The following is a 23,775-nucleotide window of genomic DNA, read 5'->3' as shown; positions in this document are numbered from 1 at the left end:
CCAGCACTCAGGAGGCAGAGGAGGGCAGTCCAGAAGTCCATCCTCTATTACATAGAGAGTTTGAGACTAACTTGAGCTAGAGACCCCTGTCTCACTTTAAAAAGAGAGAAAGAAAGAAAGAAAGAAAGAAAGAAAGAAAGAAAGAAAGAGAAGGAAGGAAGGAAGGAAGGAAGGAAGAAAGAAAGAAAGAAAGAAAGAAAGAAAGAAAGAAAGAAAGAAAGAAAGAAAGAAAGAAAGAAAGAAAAAGAAAACCCAATGAGATGGCTCAGCAGGTAAAGGCACCTTCCACCAAGCCTGACCACCTGCCTTTTATCCCTAGGTGATTCACATGATAGAGGGGAAAAAAAGTCAAACTCCACAAGGCTGTGCTCCGACCTCCACATGTATGCTGTAGCATGCACAAACCCACATGCATGCACACATGTCCCCCATAGCTAAATACAATGTAATTTAACAAAAATGGAAAGTATTGTAAAGCATAGCTTCAACAAGAACAACTGACCACACTTTTGCTCTACCTGGATGCACACACATGGTGCTTGTTGATAAATGTGTGGGGCTGCACATAGGAATGACTATGTGTGTTTTGTGGGCAGGTATGCTACTTCTTCCCTGAGTAACACATTCTTAACATTTTCTCATGAGTGTTTTGTGATTAAAACATAATGCCTATATAAATTATTCTTAAGGTTTATTTTTATTTATGTACATGTATACATATGCACACACATGTAGATACCTGAGGAGGCCAGTAGAGGGTGCTGTATCTCTGGAAGCTGAATAACAGGCTCTTGTGAGTACCCTGTGTGGATGCTGGGAATTGAACTCTGGTCTTCTGCAAGGACAAGTCCTCTAACTGCTGAGCTACCTCTTCAGCCCGAATTTCTTATCTTAAAACAAATTATATGATATTAAGCCATTCCTTAGTAATATTATTTTAGATGATATGAGCAGATTGACTATAATCTCAGCCTGCATCAGGTCTCCACTTCTCAATGTTTGTCCTCTCCAGGTCTTTCCTCTTACTCTTTAATCTCTTCCATTCCTTCCTCAGGCAATTCTCCTTTTCCCCCTCTCTCTCTTCTTTTCTTTTCCATTGTCCATATTCTGTATCCCAATGCCTGAAAATTCAACTCCACATATGAACATCTTTTGACCATGGAAGTGCCATGGAGGTGAAGAGAAGCACAGAATGATGTAGCACAATCCAGCAGTGAGGTTGCTCACCTAAGTCCATGATAGACTTGTATCTCAAAAATCCACACATCTCTAATAAGTACCAAAAAACTTTAGACGTCTTTTTCTTTGAGTATTCTGCAACACAGGCATTAAAAGTTCTAGAATTACAAGAATCAAAGTAGCTAAAAGATACATTTATCTTAAAGAAAACAGCAAGGAGATGTAGCACTTGCTATTAATATTTAATTTTACCAGATGATTGACCTATTATTGGGGGACTTAATATGTTTTTGTTGGGGTCTTAAGACTTTTTGAGCCCGAAGTGTAATCATTTGTAATCCCACACCTTTGTATTAAGGCAGGAATTTTGTTGTTTTTCTATGTACTCCTTGGTGATTACAAAAATAATTGATATCTGACAGAGAAAGAAACAAGGTAAATGTTAATGAGAAAGAGAGAAACTTTCTCTGAGAGTAAGTTAATAAGTAAGGAATGAGTCAACAAATTCAATTTTCTTGCTTTTTCTGTTACAACCAGATGATTTGCTCATTGAGAGAAACTGGTCACCACAGTTCGAATAGACTGAAGAACAATTTATTAGCCTGCCTGAAACAATCTGTCAACTACCGGTCCAGTGTTGAGCAGCCCCCTGCCACCTACAGCTTTTTTCCAAATGATTCATGTGGTTTGTACTCACAATCCCATTTCAGAGAGATACTGGCCAAGGCTTTTGAGGCTGGATACCTGCCTCCAGTGACATCTGCCCAAGACCATGGCCTGTAGTGGCCTGTAGTGGCTTCCTTTTTAATATTTACCCTCTCTTTGCTCTAGTTTCTCCATGCTTCCTTCCAGAAAGATTAACTAAGAATGGGCACTAAAGCAGTAGTTGAGAAATGTCACAGAACATAACCAAAGTCCACCCCTGACTGCATGCTGTTTGCATTTTAGCGGGAGGAGACAGGGAAAGGTGGCTTTTTATTAGGAGGTACGCAGTATCTCATGATGTAGTCTGAACATGAGGGAAAGATGACAGGCTTGGAAGATCACAAAGACAAGTGCTCAGAGGACAGAGACAAAAGAGACTGGACCACCAGCCAGCCAGCCAGCCAGGAAAACCAAGGCGTGGTCTTCTGTCACTGCTGGTTGGCAAAGAGTGATGAGATCAAAGAGAAAGGCGTTGATTGGATTGAACAACAGGGGAGAGACTGTTGACCCTAGGGAGGATTTGAATGGTGCGGGGAATGAACACATGAAATGTGGGAGGGGTTTTCATTTGCAGGATGTGAATGAGTTCCTGTAATGTTCTGGTTGGTGAAAGCCCATAGAGTGTTTCCAGAAGGAGTTCAGAGGAAGGGGCAGTGTTGTATTTAGCAAGGACCTGCGTTAAAGGAAGATATTTTAGGATTATGGAGGTAGATAATTGAATGGTGAATTAATGACACAGGGAGAGGTATCTGTGCAATGTGCTAAGAAAGCACAGAGCAGGGACAAATCTACACAGGTCTACACACTGTGAAGGAGGTAGCCATCAGTCATTCCTCCATCCAGGATACTCCCACCAGGGCCTTTAAGTCTTCTCTTTAAAACACCCTGAAATATATTTGCCCAAAAATGTCAGAAAGTCTGAGCTGCCCCCTCTGTGAATTCTCTCAGTAGTACACAACTGGAGTCCCATTTAGCTGACAGGCATGCAGCATTTTACATTCCGGGGAGTCGGTTCTCTCTTCCCTTATGGTGTGTACCCATTTGTATCACGGATTTTTACTTATTCATCTGCTTGCTTAGTTTAAGACCTCCAGCTCTAGTGGAAGACAATCTAGTACCTTGCCCAGATGGCTGTATGTGCTCCATAAGGAAGAGCAACCCTGATGCCTGTGACAGTGCCCTGGTGCCCAACCCTCCTATTAGCATAGCCCCAGGGCCTCTGCGGAACCTCACTCCAACTGTCCTGTGTCCTTGGAGCCCTGTCACCTACCTCTGCTCTTAGGCTCTGCTTTCCTCTTCCCACCATTCTTCAGCAATTGTTACCAGGATAGGGAGGGTGTTTCTTACCTCTTAAGAAACTTAAATTTATAAATCTATATTTTTTTTTCTGTCCCTTAATTTAGTCCTCAGATAGAATAGTGTCTATTCATCTAGTAAATTCAATCTTCTCCACAGAGGGCCAAGAATGTCTGCCACTGAATCTGTCTCCATGTCTAGGAGAGGAACTCATGTCAAATTCTAGTGTTCTAAGACTGGCTTGGTGGATGTTTGTGCAAATATATATTCTGCAAAGGCATGTACACATTTGTAAGTCTGTATTTGTGTATGTCTGTTCTGTACATCACTTCTTAGTGTTTTTAAACTGAAAAATGCATGCTTTATAAACATCATTTCAGGGGATGGCAGCTTTTCATTATATCACTGCTAATAAATGGCTCCGTGGAGTTAGAGCTTGAATGACTGTAATTAGACACAGGTAGTTCAGGAGCTCTGGAAACAGCATCTGAATTTCAGACACCTGGTCACATATACATTACAAGTCACGTTATAAAAACTTGCAATAAACAGCATGCCTTTGAAGTTAAATTCTGTCTTTGTCTTCATGTTAAAATGATGGACACCTGACAATCAAAGTACACATGTACAAGGAAGGGTACACAACAAATAATTGAGCTAAGTAAATTCAGAGAGTAATTGCTTTAGATTTTATTATGTACTGAGAACTATATTAATCCCATCAATTAATCAAGTAAAAAATACAGAGAACTTTAAGTACTAAGAAAATAAAACAGCACCTAAATGTTAGAGAGAAAGAGAGAGAGAAAGAGAGAGAGAGAGAGAGAGAAACAGCAATCATGTTTGAAAAGGGTAGGGAAAGAGCCATTTCCTGGTTACTGCATGTAATAAAGATTTCACTGAGTTTCTCTGTGCTACTGAAAGTGGAAACAGTGAGAGGCCACCCACACTATTTATGACATCTAGACTGAGCTGAGGGTTGGTGATAAGGAGGGTCAAGATTCTCATAGCCATTGGTTTTCTATAGTAGGAAACAGCACCTTGTCCTATAGTGAGCATAAGAAGAAATTCAGGATGAACACTGATGGATACAGAGGAAAGGGAATAGCTATGATACTGTGATAAATTAGAGAGACCAGAAAAGAACACAGGGGCAGATGGTCCAGAAAAGCTTCCCACAGTAGCAGAAATACAACCAAGCAACAAAATAAATGATTGCATGTATTTATTTTAACCCAAAAGAAACATACTCGGCCCCTTGTTCATGGAGGAAACAGATGCCATAGGAAAATGAAGCTGGCACCAGGAGCCTTGACTAGCTCTAGGGGAGAGAGGGACTGGCAGCTGCTCCCAGAGCAGGAAGGTGATTTGGGAGTATTGATATGCAAATGAGTTTCCTCATATCTCATAATGGAAAGGCTATAGGGTTCCAAGCCACATCATCCTTCCTGCATGGTTGCCTGACAGAGTAGGGTCTGCCTTCCCTGGGTTAGGAGTGGATAACACCAACAATTGTGTGGGGCCCTGCAGGTTTTGGGTTTGAGGCCCGCACACACATGGGTTTTTCTTGGGGTTTTAGAAGCTTCAAAATGTGACTTTCCTGGTTGGCGATCTTGTCTAAGAGCTGAATCCCATTTTGCTGACAGATTCGGGCCCACAGGTTCCAAAGGCTGCTTGTAGCACCTGGCTACAGCAGCTCTGCACATAGTCCTGTATTCAAGGCCAGCAGAAGAGAGCTACTCTTTCTCTGTTAGATCCAAGACCTTTTCAGAGTTCTCTTAGGAGTAGGTCAGGCTGCCCTGAACAAACTCCATTTGATTAACTTGAAGTCATCTTACCTTACCAGAGGTATCTGGTCCTTCCAAAGAAGTTTGGTGGGTTGACGTCATAACTGCTAATGTCTGGGAAAACTCTCTGTTAGTGTAATGCCCATGTCAGCAAGTGATAAGTTCTGATCCAAACCATCCACACAACCACTCCATGTAGCAAAAGCCATCCTTTTCCTTGCATGGGTGAACTAACAGAGAGGAAAGTGATCAGGTCACATGTCTGTCGCCTGGCTGCCCAGCTAGGGCCTCCCTGGAGTTACATGTTCTAATGTACCATGTGGACTGTTCTCTTAACCATAGTGGTTTCTCTTTTCAGGGAATCCCCCAATACACCTCTGTACCCCTCAGCTTGAATCACAAATAGCCTTTGTAAGCTGCCTTACAAAATCACACACTTGAGGCCTCCTTAACTTTTGTTAAGGTACCCTATGTGCAAGTTATTTATTTTACTTAAATTTATAATTAATAGAAATTAAAACCAAGCATTCAGTGTTTCATTCTCAAATGCATACTAGAATGTCAACTAGAAATTCAGGATGTGTTATCCCTTAAGCCAGTTTTAACCTTTAAGAGGCGTTTTTCCACTCTAAAAGAAATCTGTTCTGGTTCTCCCAGAAGGCAGAGGCTGTTTTGCTCTGAAGCCACTGAGGTCACTCGACCTCATTGCCAGAGAAGATCTGTATTTCAGTCTGCTAGAAATAAAAATAGTGAGTCTCTCCTGTTTCTGCCAGTGATGAATGCAAACACACAGTCCCCAGTGCTCACTGGCCAATACTCCCTGGGAGCCAGGAGTGCTCCTTGTGTGCCTTTAAAAATGACATTGGTCTCTAGTTATTACTTTCTTAAAAATCCAATTTTTCCCCTGTGACAATTCTGCTAAAAAAAAAAAATGATAAAGTAACAGTTGGTCCCATTGCCAAACAGATTGTACACTCACACTCATAAATCAGATCTCTGAGCCCCAACTGTGGATCATGGTGTAGAATTCTGAAATCATTCTTTTTTAATAATTTTGTTGCAGAGGGAAGTATATGTATATCTACCAAATGGAGCCTCTGGGACTCTGTGCAAGGATTTGTCATCCTCTTTTACGTAAGGGGTGGGATCTGATCCTCCAAAGTCATTATTAATTTTCACTGATTCACTGAAAATCATCTGCCTGTCAGTCATGATAATAATCTCACCTCAGATTGAGGCACCAGCGAGGCTCACTCATGAGCCCGCTTCCTAAAGAGAAGAACTAAAAATAGACTTTTCTTAAATTAACAGTGGTACTTTAAGTTTTCCACAGGATAGTTATTTTAATATAATGAACATGGTATTTAAATGGGCTACTAAGAACTGAATGTAGACTGACAGGTTTGAATTACACAGGACAGGAGTGCCTTTGCCATAACCCCCACAAAATGTGTTGGGTGCTGAGGGGCAGGTGAGCACCCCAGTATATTGTCAGAACTTCACAATGGATTCCATATAACCATGCTTGGATGCAACAGAAAGTGCTGCCTACTATATACTAAGTTCTGTTGTTGCTAGTTTTCCCTCTTTTATGGGGCCTGCCACCCAGCTCCCAAATAAATCACACACAGGGGCTTATTCTTAATTATAAATGCCTGACCTTAGCTTGGCTTGTTTCTTGTCAGATTTTCTTAACTTTAAATTAACCTGTCTTTTGCCTCAGGGCTTTTACCTTTCTTTGTTTCTGTATATCTTGCTTCCTTACTCCATTGCTGGTTGTGTAGCTGGTAATTGCCCCCTGATAGATGTCTTTCTCCTCGGGATCCTGGCTCTCTTCCTCACAGATGTCCCCTTCTATATCTTCTCTCTGCCTACCAACCCTGCCTATTTCTCTCTCCTGCCTTGCTATTGGCTGTTCAGTTCTTTATTAGACTATCAGGTGTTTTAGACAGGCACAGTAACACAGTTTCACAGAGTTAAACAAATGCAACAGAAACAAAAGTAACACACCTTAAAATAATATTCCCCCACAAAGTTCCACTACATCTGATGTCTAAACACTTGCTGTAGCTGTTATTGTTTCTCTGGTGTCATAACTGATGGCATCTGAGGCTGCCATAAAGTCATCTCTGTGTCTGTGGTTCCACAACTGCAGACTCTAACAATAATGGGAAAAAAAAAACAAAAAACAACAACAACAACAAAAAAAACACTGCATCTGCTCAGAACACATGCCACAGTGTCTTGTTATTTTTCCCTAAACAATATAGAATGACAACTATTCACGTAGTGTTCACATTATATACTCCATCTAGAGACCATTTGAGCACATGGACTGATACACAGGCTGGATACAAGTACTTCTTGTTTCATGGGAGGGACTTGAGTATCCCCAAGAGCTTTTGGCAAAGGTCCTAGAACTATCTGTTGTGGGTAACAGGGAATAAGTGACTATGCTGTAGAATATTATTTTAAGGTGTGTTACTTTTGTTTATGTTACATTTGTTTAACTCTGTGAAGCTGTGTTATTGTGCCTGTCTAAAATCCCTGATGGTCTAATAAAGATCTGAACAGCCAATAGCAAGCCAGGAGAAAGGATAGGCAGGGCTGGCAGGCAGAGAGAATAGCTAGGAAGAAGAAAAGAAATGGAGGAGTGAAAAGAAGAGGTAGCCAGAGAAGGAGGAGAACACCAAGGGCAAGGTACCCAGCTACACAGCCAGCCGTGGAGTAAGAGGATTTACAGAAGTAAGAGAATGGGAAAAGCCCAGAGGCAAAATGTAGACCCTATAATTTAAGTTAAAGAAAGCTAGCTAGCAACTAGCTAAGCTAAGGCTGGGCATTTATAATTAAGAATAAGCCTCTGTGTGTTATTGGGAGCTGGGTGGCAGCCCCCCCAAAAAAGAGTCAAAATATCAACAACAACAGTCATAGTCTCAAGCATTTTCCAAGATCAAGCATTTGGTGTCAGAGATTATACCGACCTGTCCTGCCCCATCATGGGCTCTTGTCAATAACAGTGACTCTTACTTCAAAGCTACATTCCATTATATTCCATGATAATTTTTAAAGAAATATTCAGTTGCTTAGCATCTTACTTGATGTGCTGGCATGCAAGTACCCTCATGATTCAGTTATTCTATAATTATCAAGAACTATCAGGTAAATGGTAATTTAATTTTTCATATAAATATCACCTGTTTTTAATGCATTTCTTATACTAGTTTCATGCTCCATACATATAGGATCTGAGTGCCAATTGTCCTCTTTTTCTTTGACTGTCCATCCTACAGATGTCCTTTATCATACACTGACTTTAAATTCTTGAGTCTCCTTACTTAGAATTGTACATAGTAGGTATAAAATAAATAGCAAATAAATGAAGGATTCAAAGGAGTTTATCTTGTGAAGCAAACACCTGCAAACCAATAGGTCAATAGAAAGTAACAATAGTATAGTTAGGAGTGGTGCATTATGGGTTCTAGTGCTAATAGCAAAAGAGGGGTTTCTGGGGAGAACAGAAAGGGATGAATCACCTGATAGCTGATAGAGAGTAGAGACCCAGAATCCTGGATGGGTCACTGTACAAACTCTTTTGAAAAGGGAAAAGGTGAAGTTGCTAGATCACTACAACATTCCTTATCTGTAAAACGTGAAGAACAGCCGGGCAGTGGTGGCGCACGCCTTTAATCCCAGCACTCGGGAGGCAGAAGCAGGCGGATCTCTGTGAGTTCGAGGCCAGCCTGGGCTACCAAGTGAGCTCCAGGAAAGGCGCAAAGCTACACGGAGAAACCCTGTCTCAAAAAACCAAAAAAAAAAAAAAAAAAAAAAAAAAAACATGAAGAACAAAGTTATTTTGAACACAGTTGAGAAAATCGAACTCAGCAAACTAATCAATGGAGTAGACATGTGGGTGTGCTGCTCTGAGAAAACCTTTTAGGCATCTGAGAAATTTCACAATTTTGCTTTGGATATAAAGTTTATGAAATGAATACTAACCATGTCCTGTTCCAATTTGTGGACATGGCCATTCACTGACTAGGTTTTGAAGGTTCATATTTCACTTTTTAGAGGACTACTTTTGTTATGGGTCTGGGGTGGCTCTTACCATGACCATAAATAAATTTATTGGGAAGAGGTTTCTTATTTAGGTACTGGCATCCAATGTGGGACCAAGACTGCACCTGACTGTGCTCCCAAGGTGCAGCACCTAGCCATATCAGCCCAAGGCTTATAAAGGCAAACCCCACCAGATTGCATGTATTTTATCTACTTGTAGGCAGGATCTAACTAATTTTAACATACATGTCTTGCTGTTGTTCTGTATCTTTTTGAACAGTTAAGCCAATTTGATTACAAAAGCAGAAAGAGCAGTGAGTCTTATGACCTTACTAGAACAGCAAATTTTACAAGATTAGTCAATTTAGGAATAGTCTTCAATGTCTGGGGGGGAAAAGGAAGTGGGCTGGTAGGGTACAGCCTGTAAGAGTCAGGGACACACATGTTGCCAGCATGTTTTGCTTTTTGGTCTCTCAAGCATAGTAAGTCTAAACTTTAAATGTAATGTTAACCATCACAGTTTGAGATCCCATATTAACTTCTGTATGTTTTCACAATTTGAAACTCAATACATTTCTTGCAAAGTACTGATTATTTTCAAATTATCTTTAAAATCTGACGTAGTCTACATATGTTAGCAAGAATTGAAAACATTGGTATGACGTTTAAGTTCTTTGTGCTTCTAGGTAGAGGCATCTGCTCCAATTTCTTATAAGATTGAGATATAGTTTTGCCCTAGAAAGGAATTAAAAATAATACTACATTACTTGGTCAGTTGCTGGGAAGAAACACCATGTCCATGGCAATTGTTTTTTATTTATTTAATTTAATTTTTTGAGATTTATTTTTATTTTATATGCATTGGTGTCTCGCCTGGCTGTGTGTCTATGTAAGGTGTCAGATCCCTTGGAACTGGAGTTACAGACAATTGTGAGCTACCATATGGGTGCTGGAATTGAACCTAAATCTACTGGAAGAGCAGACAGTGCTCTTAACTGCTGAGCCATCTCTCTAGCCTGACCATAGCAACTCTTACAAAGGAAAACATTTAATTGGGGCTGACTTACAGTTTCAGAGGTTTAGTTCACTGTCATCATGGCAGGGAGGATGGCAGCATGCAGGCAGACATGATGTTGGAAAAGTAGCTGAGAGTTCCACATCCAGATCCACAGACAGCAGGAAAAGAGACTCTTTCAAAAAGCTTGGAATGGACTTTTTCAAACCTCAAAGCACCCCCTTGCCCAGGGACAACACACTTCCTCTATCAAGGCCACACTTCCTAATCCTTTCAAATAGTGACACTCCCTAGTGACCATGTATTCAAATCTATGAACCTATGGGGGTCATTCTTATTTAAACCATCATTTCTACATCCTGCTTTCTGCTTGATAATGTGTTCTAGACTTGACAGGAAAGTTGTACCCACAAAGTCTCAGCAATGTGGTCTTCTAAACAAGTCTTGCATAAGATGCCAGTTGACTTGTTGGTGTGGATCTGGAAATTTCACAAGGCCCCACCCCTAGGTGAAGAGCTATAGAAATCACTGTCAGTTCTAAGTACATGTCCCATATGAGCATCACTAAATGGAATCAGCAGGGGATTTTGTGTGTGTGTGTATGTGTGTGTGTGTGTGTGTGTGTGTGTGTGTGTGTGTGTGTGTGTAATTAAAAAAGAGGTCATGAATTTGAGAGAGAGTAGGAGCCATGAAAGAAGTTTCAGTTGGTGAGGGAGGGATGCAGATGATATAAATGCAGGACTCATGTATGAAGTTCTCAAAAAACTCGTACCAGTGAAAATTGGACATGCAATAGTATCTTAAAACAGTGATGGTAAAATACAACACATGCTCAGCCAATTGTTTTAAGAATGAGTCAGCATTCTAGGCCATCATTTGGTCAAGAGCACTCAGTATAGAGGAGTCAGAGGAATCTCATAAGATTTGTAATTGATTCTTAGTGTCTAACAGAGACATTGAAAACCATTACTAACCACATGTCATGCGCTTGGAGAATATGGCACTAGAATCACACCATATAGAACCTTACAGAAAGCTTTGCTGGTCCGATAAGAGACGGTGTATTGGTTTCTGCTGTACAACATCAGGCACTATCCCTAATCTGGGTAAATTAAATGGAGGGATTTTCAGCTGGGTATAAAAATAATTCTGCAAAACAAAATAGAAACAAATTCTTAAAGATATGCCCATGCATGCCCCTTTCATTAGATGAGTCAAAATAAATAAGAGAAGTCTTTTTGAAAAAGCTTCCCTTAGGCCAGTCTTTGCCAACCCAGGAACCAGGACCTGACTGAGGCTGTCCAGTTTAGGAAAATCCTGCTTATCCATGGAAACCACAAAGTCAAGGTGGCAGCTGAAGACAGAGAATACTTCTGAGGACAGTTTATTTTCACCATTTTTTTCTCTCATTTTAGGACTACTTCAAAGTCAAGCTCATGAGCTATTTAAATTCTTAAAATATAGACCTTTCTAAAAAAGGGATTGAAATTTCACTGACATTCCACTATACCTGTTTCTGTTTTACATTGCACATACAGTCAAGGCCATCTGGCTGCAGTGTTTTCTATTTAGAATGAGACAGGTCAAATTGTCAAAAAAAAAAAAAAAAAAAAAAAAAAAAAAAAAAAAAAAAAAAAAAGCATAGTTCAATTCCTGATTCCACATTCCCCAGTATAGATTGAACTTCTGTAATTTACACATTAGTTGAAGAACTGAGGCCTCTATGTTACAAATGTCATACATACACAGACACAGATATACAAATGCACAGAGGTATAAGTATACATATGAATATACACCACACACACATTTTAACCTAAACTAATAGGAGAAGTGCTTGTATTTTTGTCGAAATATATAAATACAGTTACTCTGTCAATTTGGCCACCAGTATAGTTTTTCATTCAATCTATAGTTTATTGAATAACTCTGTAGTGAAAGTAATAGACATTCTTAGTATTAGAGAATATACAATTGACTTCCTTTGCTTATTCCCAGGCTGTTCTGTGTGAGTGCTTATGCATTATTGTGTTCCACAATATTTCTGTTGAAAGGCCAGTGAGATGCTCTTTGGCATTTTAATTGTCTCTTTAGCACAGCCCATCGGAAACATCCGCTTGACTGTTTGGCTAATATGTGCTGATTCCTGTTCTTCTGTTTTGTTTTGTTTTAAGATGCAAACATACATTCACATTTAGTGACTTCATGAACCCACCTTAATGGCTTAGGCATATTGAGAAAACAGTAAGAGGGAAGCAAGCTGTTCTCAGTATATCCTTTTAACCATTAAGAAGAAATGCATGAAATGAACACCTACAGAGAGCCAAAAGAGTAAAGACCTCAGGCAAGTTAGCCATGAAATGGATCTCTCTTGGTGGTTCATTCCATTATTTAACTCCAAATGCCCAAGGCATAAATAGTTATGTTTGTTGGTGATGCCTCCAGCAAGACACAGAAACCTGGAGAACTACTGCCATCCTCGGAAACTTCAGAAAGTTTTAAGTACCGCCTTTCCTTTGTTCCACCCACTGGACACAAAGCTGGCCACAAAATTTGGTTCAGATTCTCTTGGAACCAATTTAAAGATTCTTATAGATAGCAACATCTAAAAAATATCATGGCTTCCAGACACTCTGTCTGTTCTTTATAGCAAGCCACACACAAAGGACAATAGAACAGAAGAAGACAATTATCCAGCACCATCTGTGTCACCAATAGGCTTTGGTCTCCCAGCTTACACCACATAAAATATTAAAGTTAAGCTCTCTGGCTTAATAATCGTTCCTGCCTTGTTTACTTGATGTTATTAAAATTCAAATCTAGAACAAACCCATTTATTCAGTATATATTTATTCAGTGACTTTTTGGTGCTGCTCAAGTTTTTAGTCTCTGGAGATAAAAATGGTAGTTTCTGTTCTCCAACAAGCTGAGATCTGAGAGAAGGTGAACAGCAAAAGACGCAGAAGAGATGTGAATATTGTTGGTGTTCCTGCAGAGACTTGTAAATGATTTGTTTCTTAGTAATAGATTTAAATTGTAAGTCCAAGCCTCTCTCCCTCCCTCGAGGGTGTTAGGAAATGATGGTAGTTGGTAAGCCTGTCTCTACTTCTAAGAACCTGGCAAGAGACATAGATCTCCATCCCTCCCTCACCACAGGTCACTATGTCACCTGTCAAAGTCCCCTACCTCTACCTCATCAGAACTGCTCATAGGAGCATTGTGGTAGGCCCCATGGGGCAGAAGCTTTGATTTTGAACTAAATTTAAGTGAAAATGAATTTCTGTTGTTTAATGCATTGGGTTGTATGTGTGTGTGCAGTGGTTGGGGGTAGGGAGTAAGGGGGGCCTCTGCAAGGCTCCATATTGCTCTTAATTCTGTGATGCAGTTACTGGTGTTCTCAGCATGTCCAATTCTAGAAACATGGAGCATGCTATAGCCTTGTGTTTTCTCCAGGCCTGCCCAGTCCCCTGCAGTCCAGACAAATCTCTCTCACCCACAGTCCTGCAGCCACTCGACCCAAGTAAACACACAGAGGCTTATATTATTTACAATCTGTATGGTCTGTGGCAGGCTTCTTGCTACCTAGCTCTTGTAACTTAACCCATAACTATTAATCTCTGTATCACCACATGTTCTGTGGCTTTACCTGCATCAAATTACATGATGCTCCTTGAGCAGCTGGCTCGCATCTCTCTCTGACTTTCTTCTTCCTGTCTCTCTGCTTGGATTTTCCTCCTGCCTCTAAGCTGCCCTGCCATAGGCCAAAACAACTTTATTCATTAGCAAATGGGATCAACACATATTCACAGTATATAGAAAGACATCCCACAGCAGCATGCTATATGTTCACAATGTATAGAGAGTCCTCTGTTTACTTTCTTTTGTTTATTTATTTCTTTTTTTATTTCTTTTTCTTTTTCTTTTTTTTTTTTTTTTTTTTTTTTTTTGGTTTTTTGAGACAGGGTTTCTCTGTGTAGCTTTGCACCTTTCCTGGAACTCACTTGGTAGTCCAGGCTGGCCTCGAACTCACAGAGATCTGCCTGCCCCTGCCTCCCAAGTGCTGGGATTAAAGCTTGTGCCACCACCACCCAGCTTCTGTTTACTTTCTTATGGAAACAGTTCATTTATTTGTTCTTATAGTACATAATTTCATTGTATTTTTCACACCCAGTGTAGCATAAGTCTTAAATGGTCTTATTAATAAGAACAAACCCAGGGCCTGGTATTGGCGTGAATGCTGGAAGATCAAAGAAGCAGAACAAGCCACAGCTTCCTCGCCTCACCAATTCCTCAGCTGATCCTGTTTCCTCAGACTGGAAGGCTCTGAGTCCTCATCCAGAATGAATCTCAGCTGAACCACTGCTCAAAAGCCTAAAAGCTTAACCAGTCTCTAGTCCCTGGTTCTCAAACCTTATATACCTTTCTGCTTACTTCCATCATTTCTTGGGATAAAGGTGTGTGTCACCATGCCTGGCTGTTTCTAGGGTGGCTTTGAACACACAGAGATCCAAATGGATCCCTGCCTCCAGAATGCTAGGATTAAAGGTGTGTGTGCCACCATTTTCTGTGCCACCTCTATGTCTGTCTAGTGACTGTTCTGTCCTGTGACCCCAGATAAGTATATTAGGGTGCATGACATATTGGGGAACACATTATCACCACAACCCAGTGCCCCCCCCCACCAAAAAAAAACACCACAAAAACACTGTAGACTCTGGACTTCCAAACATTTTTCATTATCATTTCTCCAAATGAAATCATACTGGCAAGCTCAAAAAATTTTAAATTAGTAGTCCTAACTATTGAAGCTCGGTGATCAGTCTGCAACAGGAACGATATGGAACTACGTCAAGTTGAATTGATCAGGGTTCTCCAGAGAAGGAGGGCTGCCTAGAGTGGAATTGTACGCAGAGAGACTGATTCCATGGGGGTGGCTCGGGTATTGTGGAGACTTGCTAGAAACAAAACCTGGAGGTGGGCTGCCAGCCAAAGGCTCAGGTAACATTTGCATTGAGTCCTAAGATGATAGCTGGCAGAAGTTCTCTCTCCGGGGGTAGGACAGATTTTTTTTTTTTTTTTTTAAATTCAGGTTATCAACTGATTGGATGTGAACTACCCCTACTAAGGAGGTAATATTACCTTTGCTCAAACTGTACTAACGCAATCTCATCCTCAAAAAAATTCCATCTAGAACACTGAACAAATATTCCAGCACTGTGGGCCTGGCCAGATTAACACATAAATCAGTTCTCATCTGTGTACACAATCTGTGCAACTAAATGCAGCCTTCGCGTGAATTTATGATAACAGTCATGGAGCAGACAAAGGAATCATCCACTCAGAAGTAAGGTTTCAAGCTAGAAAGAAAGATCCATAGGATTCAACAAAATAGATATTTAGCCTAATCAAAGATGATTATATTTTCTGTTTCACTTTGTCATGATATTTGCATGCCTGATGAAGACAATAAAATATTATGTCAGCAATGGGCTTTATTATTTTTTTTCTAGAACCTCTAAAATTTAAACTTGCCCAAGGCAATTTTCAGTATTTTTTCTTATCATAGCTGTTTTGTTAGTTTGTTTTTAGAGACAAAGTCTGATTAAGTAGCCCTGGCTGGTCTGAAACTCACTGTTAGCCTCCTGTCTCAACCTTCCAGGTACTGGAATTACAGGCATACATCACCAGGCTCTGCTAAGCACCATCATATTGTGCAAACTAGTTAGAAAGCAAATAGCAGTCGCTACTTCAATTCCAGCTCTATTCTGATATTTCCAAATAAACCAAGCCTCAGAATACTGAAATAGTTGGGGGGTGTGGCATGCTGTCTTTGCCATTTTATTCCATTTACCTTCCCAGGGGCTAGTTGAAGAATGTCAAGTCCTGTGAACCTATGCAAAGATTGATGAGATAAAGCTTGCTTTCTGTCAGTACTTTTCTTCTTCCCACATTTGGATATGTGAGTACCCTGTCTTTCTTCCTTTGATTGAGAGAGTCTGGAATTCCAGACTGATTACCTTCTCACCTTTCCGTGCTCTGATTGTGGTTTAACAGCTTCCTAGAGTAGCTTCACTCCTGTCGGTGAGACAAGCCACACCAGGCACTCTTGTGAATTCGCTGCTCTTCCCCCAGCTTCCCTTCTCTACATGTCTCTTGCTATGCCTTTCTGTTTACTCCTGCCATGCTTGCTGATGCACAAGGCAGTGGTGACCATGTCACACTGTGCCCTGTAGTGCCTGGGACCCAAGACTGCCATTAGCAGCTAATTCCTACCTAAGGTGGGGACTCTGTCACTTTTTCCAAATCACAGTAGTTAATATGTGCACAGATAATTACTGTAATTAGCTAAGCAGGGCATCTGAAGGCCAAGAATCCAATAGGATTCCGAGACATGTAAACATAAAATTAAAAGATCAGTGAACTATGGATAAAGGACAAGAAGTCAGGAAGGGATGTGTAAGTGGGTTCTTGGAGGCATTGGAGGGAAAATTTTACATGATCAAAACACATTGTATATGTGTATGAAATTATCAAATAATGAATTGAAAATCCAAGAACTATCAAGGAAAAGAATAAAGGGTTTAAACATGCATACACACAAACACACACACACACACACACAAGTCTGCAGCAAGATCATGAGTAGCCTTGAAGCCACTAGGTGACTCTGGGTTTTATTTTGTTTGCTGTGGAAATAAAGGGACTTACATGAATAAGACAGAAGTCTAGGAAGAGAGTGAGAAGAAGAGGGAGAGAGTCATAAAGTCAAAGAAAACGAAGAAGATTTGAGAGGGACAGGCAAAAGAGCAAGTGTTGGGGGGAGATTAATACACTGTGTGGTGGTGTATTGCTGTGATTGATACAATAAAATACTGAATGGCCAATAGCTAAGCAGGAGGTATAGGCAGGGCTTCAGCAGAGAGAGAAAGGAGGAGAGGTAATCTAGGAACATGAGAGAGACCCAGGGAGACACAGATGAAGCAGGATGGGTGGTGTGTGACATTATGCAGATTAACAGAAATGACTTAATTTAAGCTATAAGAGCTAGTTAAAAACAAGCCTAAGCTAAGGCTAAGCTTTCATAATTAAGTCTCCCTGTTGTTATTTGTGGGCTGGTGGCCCAAAGAGAAATCTGACTACAAGCAACTACTAATACCAACATCTATCAAATAGCAGTCATGAATAGCCGATAATAAATATCCCTGGGATTTGAATAATGGTGTATCCATTTGGCCAGTTTTCAAGTGGTAGGAAAATAAACAGCAAATCAAGTTAGAATGAAGCTCTTGAGAACAATACTCCCTAGAATCAAAGAGATCACGGTGGTTTCATTGCCTATGGAGGCTACAGTTGGGAGAACAAAGACAGAGGTGATGAGTTGACCGGACTTTGTGGAAGGGTGAGGGCTGGGCTGACTGTGTGCTTCTGCCCTGACTCCTTGGTCAAAGACAGGTCCTTGTGAGTATGTGTAAACTTTTCTCATGATCCACAGAAAATTCCAGACGCTCTAGGATTTCTATCTTGTCAATCATTTCAGACATTAATATTTGAAATGTTAACTTGGGGCCCAACTGAGTTGCTGCTGTTGGTGGTGGTGGTCTTGTTTCAGTGGCCTTATAAAAAGGGATCTCAGTATAAATCAGGGAGGGAAGAAGACAAGACACACTCAACCTTTAGAGTAGAGAAATGGGAAGGGAAGGGGGTAAGCCTTGTAAGGAGGAGTGGGGAATGCCATTTAAAGCTTAAAATACTCTCTTTGAAAAGCTGGAGGAGTCGAAACAGCCTCAGAGGAAGCAGGGATTGCCTTTTCAGTAACATTGTGCCCACTCAAGCACCTAGAAGAAGGGAAAGGCAGGCACTTTACTTCTCACTCTGGGTCATTTTCTTCAATGCGTAGATAAGTGCTGTGGGGCTCGGAAAGCAGATATTCGCTTCTGTGGGTTAAAAGTCAGCATTTCTAGCTGCTGCTGTGCTCCGGACTCCTCCACCTTGGGCACCATTGACTGCATTGGTCAAGGCCCTCTGGGGGAAAGGCTTTTTGGGGTACAGGCATATCTTGAGGCCAGACATCTTCAATGAGATCAAAGATTTTGCCCACCTGGTCAGCTTCAGAGTTTCCAAGGAAGAGATGCTTTCTATGAAACATCTTTGCAAAGATACAACCAACACACCACATATCCACAGGTTTTGCATATGTCGATGGAGAAGAACTTCAGGAGCATGGTGCCTTGACAGCCACAGGTGTGAGGGCCACCTGGTAGCTCTAGATTCTAGCTAGGCCAAAGTCAGCCAGATTGACTGCTCGATTACTTGTCACCAGAATCGCCTCTGGCTCCAGGTCTTGGTGTCTGATGCAATTTGCATGAAGCAAATTTATGCTGCTTAGAAACTGATACATCAGGTCCTTGATGATCCCAAGCCTGGGGGTGCCTTGTCCAGGTATGCCCTTGGATCCTAGTCTATATGTTTAAATACTAGGGTGACCTTAATGTCTAGGTCAGTTTAGGAACTAGTACAGATATCCATTAGCCAACCCACACTGGGATGCTCAAAGGCCTCCAGCCTCCTCAGTTAGGCTACCTCATAAACTGTGCTGATGGGAAGGTTCCCTCTAGCTCCCCTTCTGTTAGGAACTCTCACACTCTTGAGGGTCACAAAGTGGCCACTGTAGAAATCTTGGGTCTTACATACCATCTCTTAGGTATTGACACCAATTTCAGCAACTAGTTGAGAGGTAGCCATCTTCAGATTATCAGAAGATAATTCCTGGGAAGCTGGATGCTATGAACCAGACCATAGACACAAACCATTCTGGTTTTAAATGTCCCTATCTCTATAGCACTTTAAGTTTGTTTGTTTTTGTTTGTTTGGTTTTTTGTTTTTCTATTCAGCATCGAGTCTCAGGGAGACATCTCCTAAGGTAGAATGTCATTTAGGGACCTAGGCAGTCATTCCAGATCAGGGTGCATGCTGCTTCAATTTTTTCCACCCTCCAATGGCTTAATATAGCTCTAGCCTGGGGCCCGAAGAGAGATGAAGGATGGCTGCAATCTTCCTTTCTGCTTCTGTTGAAAAGACCCATCTATCCTTCCAAAGGCTTTATCTGAGGGTTAAATAAATTTTCTCTGTGTTCTTCTCTTCTGGAATAGAGATACTGTGTGATACTTTCTCTGACCATAGGCTGTAAAACGAAAGTCATCAGGCGATTCCTTCAGTCCCCATATTTCCTTTTCTGTGTTGAATACCAAGCCAGCCTGATGCCAAGGAGAGAGTGACTTCCTCTAAGGTAACCTAGGACAGGATGCTAATTAGAGTCTCTCTTACGGAGTTCTCTCCCTGGTGTTCCCACTTTGTTGTTCAGGAAGGGTAGGGTTTCCAAAAGGGACACTAACTACTCTAGCCAGGTTGCTTAAAATAGTCAAAAATTAAACTTTATCATCTTAATTGGCTTTATGAAACCACTTAGAGAATAATAAGAATGGATGAATAAAATGCTTAGGTGGCAATATTTTTTAAATAGATTTTACTTTTTTTTTTTTTTTTTACCGAATTTTATTCCCTCTTAGAAATCTAATGAATCTAGACTAGAAAACAATTTCTAATCATAATTGAATTAATGTTACTGTAGGGACTCACTTTGCATGTAGTGAATATTCATAGGTATATTATTTCCTTATGTGAACTACTGAGACTGGGTAACTGGTAACTGCCTCAGTTACACAGCTTCCATCTCCTTTCTTCTCTGGATCTTTCTATTCTTTCTTTTCCTCCTCTATTGGGTTAGAAGTGGCTAGTGTTAGTGTACATGTTAGTGGTCTGTTCTTGGATTTCCCTAAAAAATCCCTATGACCAGTCAAGAAAGCAAGTTTCTTCAGAGAAACTTTCTATCTTTGAAGAAATATCTTGGTGTTTAGATACTCAGGGTTGTCTTAGTATCAAAGGTGGCTCATTATCATCATGGTAAAGCATATCCTACACACCATTGGCAGACTGCCCTTATTGCAGACTTCAGTGGACTGTGGAATTCTGTGCTGTACAGTGCAAGCATGGAACCCAGCAGATGTGTGGAAGAGGTGTCTTGGCACTTGAAACGTCAATCAAGAGAACAAAGAAGTAATAATCCAGGCAATCAATAGTGTTGAGGACAGAAGCTTCAAGTTTTTCAAATACAAGGTGTGAAATATAAGGCGATTTGCCATAATAAAATAAGGAAATAAAAAGAAACCTTGAAAATCACAGCACCAACAGAGAAAAAAAGCTGAGAGACAGAAACACAGGAGATACTGTGAAGTCCTCAGAGGCTTCATAACCCAAATTGAACCCACAAAGAAAACAACAAAAGCATCCTGTGATCTAGGAGTGGGAATGGAGGACTGTAGAGATCCATGCTTAGTGGTTGAAAGGAAGCAGAACAGACAGCCCAGTCAGCTTAATGGGAGGTGAGGGCAGAGCCCTGCTTAGAAATGTACCACCAAGAATCCTGGTATCACTACGCATCCAGGTTTACCCAAGCCATTCTGGGCTTGACAATTTATTAGACTCTCAGGACTGTAGGACTCTCTGTAAGTTATGTAGTAAAGACGACCTATAAATCTGCCTGGGGGAGAGCCACAGGGAGTGTCTCGGGAGAGTCTGCAAGAACAACTTGCAGTCATGTCCCAGGGAGAACGCATGGAGGCACACTCCAAGTATTACCATTTCAGAGAGCTCCTAGTGGCTCCTTGGCATTCAGAGTCCATCTTGGCTTTCCTTGTGTGTGTACCACTGACACATTGCAGGATAAGGACCCATCCTGGCCTTAGTGAAGCCATGCCTGAGATGGGCAGAGAAGAGTGTTAGCAGCAAATAACTGAAGAACCGGAGGGTCAGAAGTAGGGAAGCCTAGAGGAGTCCTCAGAAGACAGCAGTCTGTAGACACATAGCAACAAGTCACAGGGAGGCATGCACACACCCATGTATGAGCATGGAACACCAGACATGTGAAGAGCAGTGCAAAACAGAAATGTCTTGTTTTCCCCCTTAGTTGCAGTGCCATGACTTGGGGTTCGTTTGTTTGTTTTATTTTTTGTTTTTGTTTGTTTATTTTTTACAATGGTACAATGCCAGAGCAATACACAGTAGCAGAAACTACATTTTAAGTTGTGCATTTTTTTTCTCAGATATACCTATGATCCTGCCTGGAATACTGTGCAAGGGCAATGAACAATAGTTCCTGACTGTGATAGCCACAGAACAGACAAGGGGCAGCACCACTGTGCTGCTGGGCTGTGATGTTCCAGGCTAGGAGGCCTAAAAAAATGTCAACTTAGGATGTTTTAAGTTTTTAATGAAGTTTTTCAGGTAGTATGTGTTTCAATGTCAAGAATCATCTAAATCCCAGAGGAAATCAAAGGACAATGCTTTGGTTTCACATTCTTTAAAGACCAACCTGAGCTGCAAAGAGGTCACACACATATCCAGGTGGAGCAATGTGGGAAAAGCTGCCTCACAGGGTTTGTTTCCATTAAAGTTGTCCCCCAGAGCCACAATTATCCCATAATGCCATGATCTTGTTTTATGAGAGACTGTCACTCAAGGGATCAGATCAATGAGAACTCAGGAAATCACCATAAGATATGAGAGAAGCTCATCCACTGCAAATAATTCTGAATGGGAATGACGGGTTTTATTACAGCAGAAGAACAAGACAGCATGAATAACCAGTAAAGAGTACTATTTGTAATATAGAACATGAATTTGCACATTATCAATTGCCTTAAATGGTGATTGGGTGATATAAATAAATAAAATTGCTCTGACACGTAGATAATTCTACACCCAGAAATCAGAAATCCAAACCAAAGAAAATAGAAACAAGTGTTATCAACAGGTATCATAAGATTTGAATTCCAGGATGAACAAGCCATCTTTCACTGAAAGTTCTGATAAATTATAGTCATTATCCTAAAACATTAAGACCAAGAAGGAAAAAGAAACTGGCCATTTGATACTCCCCTCCCCCTTCAGTGGGAAGTTGTTTTAAAATTATCAGAGAGTTTAGATATACATACCTACCAAATTACAAATTCTCTCAGTAGTAGGGTGATTTAATCAGCCGACCTTTGAACATAAAGCATAGCATAATCTCCCTGCTTATCCAGACTTACTTTTTAACATTATAAATTAGTTTATTAAAGGAAAACACTGAAACCCTATTTATATACCTTACATGGAATGGGATTCCTTTTGCATTCTCTGCATACACACTTCTGCTTTTCTCTGCTTCATGCATATTGGACTCCCTGTTACCTTTAATGAAAGAGCTCTATTTCCTAACATGGATCAGATGGGAAATTAGAGGCAGAATCCATTCCAGAAGGCAGTAGCTGTCAGTTCCTAAGTGCTATTTCTGTTTCCTCTTGAAACATGGCTATCAATCTGTAGTGTTCAGGGCCCTTGAATCTCCATTTCCTTGAAGCACTTGAAATCTCAGACCCTTGAAAAACATCATACTTTTCCTAGCTTGCTCTTTAAAAAAAAAAAAATGTTTCTTATCTTAGAAGAAATTTGCTTCAAATATAAACAAAGAGTAAAAGGTAAGGGAAATATGTCCAAGACAGAAATGTGGGTCTGTATTTGGAATGATAAACAAAAATCTTAGAGTTTGCAAATACAGCATGATTAAGGAAACTCAGAGAAAAATTTTAAAATGATTATATTCATAAAATGTAGATGGAAGAGACCATATCATTTTAAAACAGGAGTTTTGTAATAATCAAACTACAGTATTTTGATTTAAAATTAAGAGTTAAACTGGGAGGTTCAAGCTGGAACAGGGACAGAGTGGGAGAGCAAGGAAAAAGATACCATGATAAATGAAGACATCATGGGAATAGGAAGAGGCAGGGTGCTGGGGAAGTTCCCAAGAATCTACAAGGATGACCCCACCTTGGACTACTGGCAATGGTCCAGAGGGTGCCTGGACTGGTCTATTTCAGTGACCCTATTAGTGAATACCCTAACTGTCATCATAGAGCCTTCATCCAGTTACTGAAGGAAGCAGATGCAGAGATCCATGGCCTGGCACCAGGCTGAGCTCTGGGAGTCCAATCAATGAGAGAGAGGAGGGATTCTGTGGGCAGGGGACATCGAGGTTATGATGGGGAAACCTACAGAGACGACCAGCCACACTAGTGGAAACCCATGAATGGTAGACCAATAGCTGTGGAGCTCCCATAGGACTGGACTAGGCCCTCTGGATATGCGACACAGTTGTTTAGCTTGAACTGTTTGGGAGGCCCCAGGCATGGGGATAAGGATCTATCCCTGGTGCATGGGCAGGCTTTTTTGGAGCCTAGTACCTATGATGTGACATCTTGAGCAGCCTTGGTGCAGCGAGGAGGGGCTTGGACCTGCCTCAGCTGAGTGTGCCAGGATCTGCTACCAATAGCACCAGCTCCAGAAGCTTCAGTACCCTCTTGTGGATTTTGCAGGCACCTTCACACACAGGCTCACATGCACACAAATAATTTAATAAAATAATAAAATTAAACAAATCATTAAAATGAAGAGTTCAGAAAAACACCCAGTCTGCTCAGGAATAGAGATTTGTCTAGGGCCAGAGAAGGAACACCAAGCCTGGCTCTCTGGGGATCACAGTGCACTGAGTAGCACCTTGGTTAACCTTCAGAGACTGTCTCATAGGAAGCAGGAGATGGTGATGCTGCTTCCCGTGCACATGGCACTGGGTGTCACACA

The 23,775-nt window shown here is 40.9% G+C and overlaps 1 protein-coding gene and 1 pseudogene across 1 annotated transcript in view; one reads left to right on the top strand and one right to left on the bottom strand.

Moving 5' to 3' along the window:
• Csmd1 (CUB and Sushi multiple domains 1) overlaps window positions 1-23,775 on the top strand; it is a 1,301,483-nt gene that overhangs the window by 630,185 nt on the left and 647,523 nt on the right. The window lies entirely within an intron of this gene.
• Window positions 17,906-18,780, bottom strand: LOC114701878 (annotated as a pseudogene).

This window comes from Peromyscus leucopus, chromosome 17, assembly GCF_004664715.2.
Source record: "Peromyscus leucopus breed LL Stock chromosome 17, UCI_PerLeu_2.1, whole genome shotgun sequence".
Classification (NCBI taxonomy): domain Eukaryota; kingdom Metazoa; phylum Chordata; class Mammalia; order Rodentia; family Cricetidae; genus Peromyscus; species Peromyscus leucopus.
Note: the sequence above shows the minus strand (reverse complement) of the source record. Positions and strands in the feature narration are given on the sequence as shown.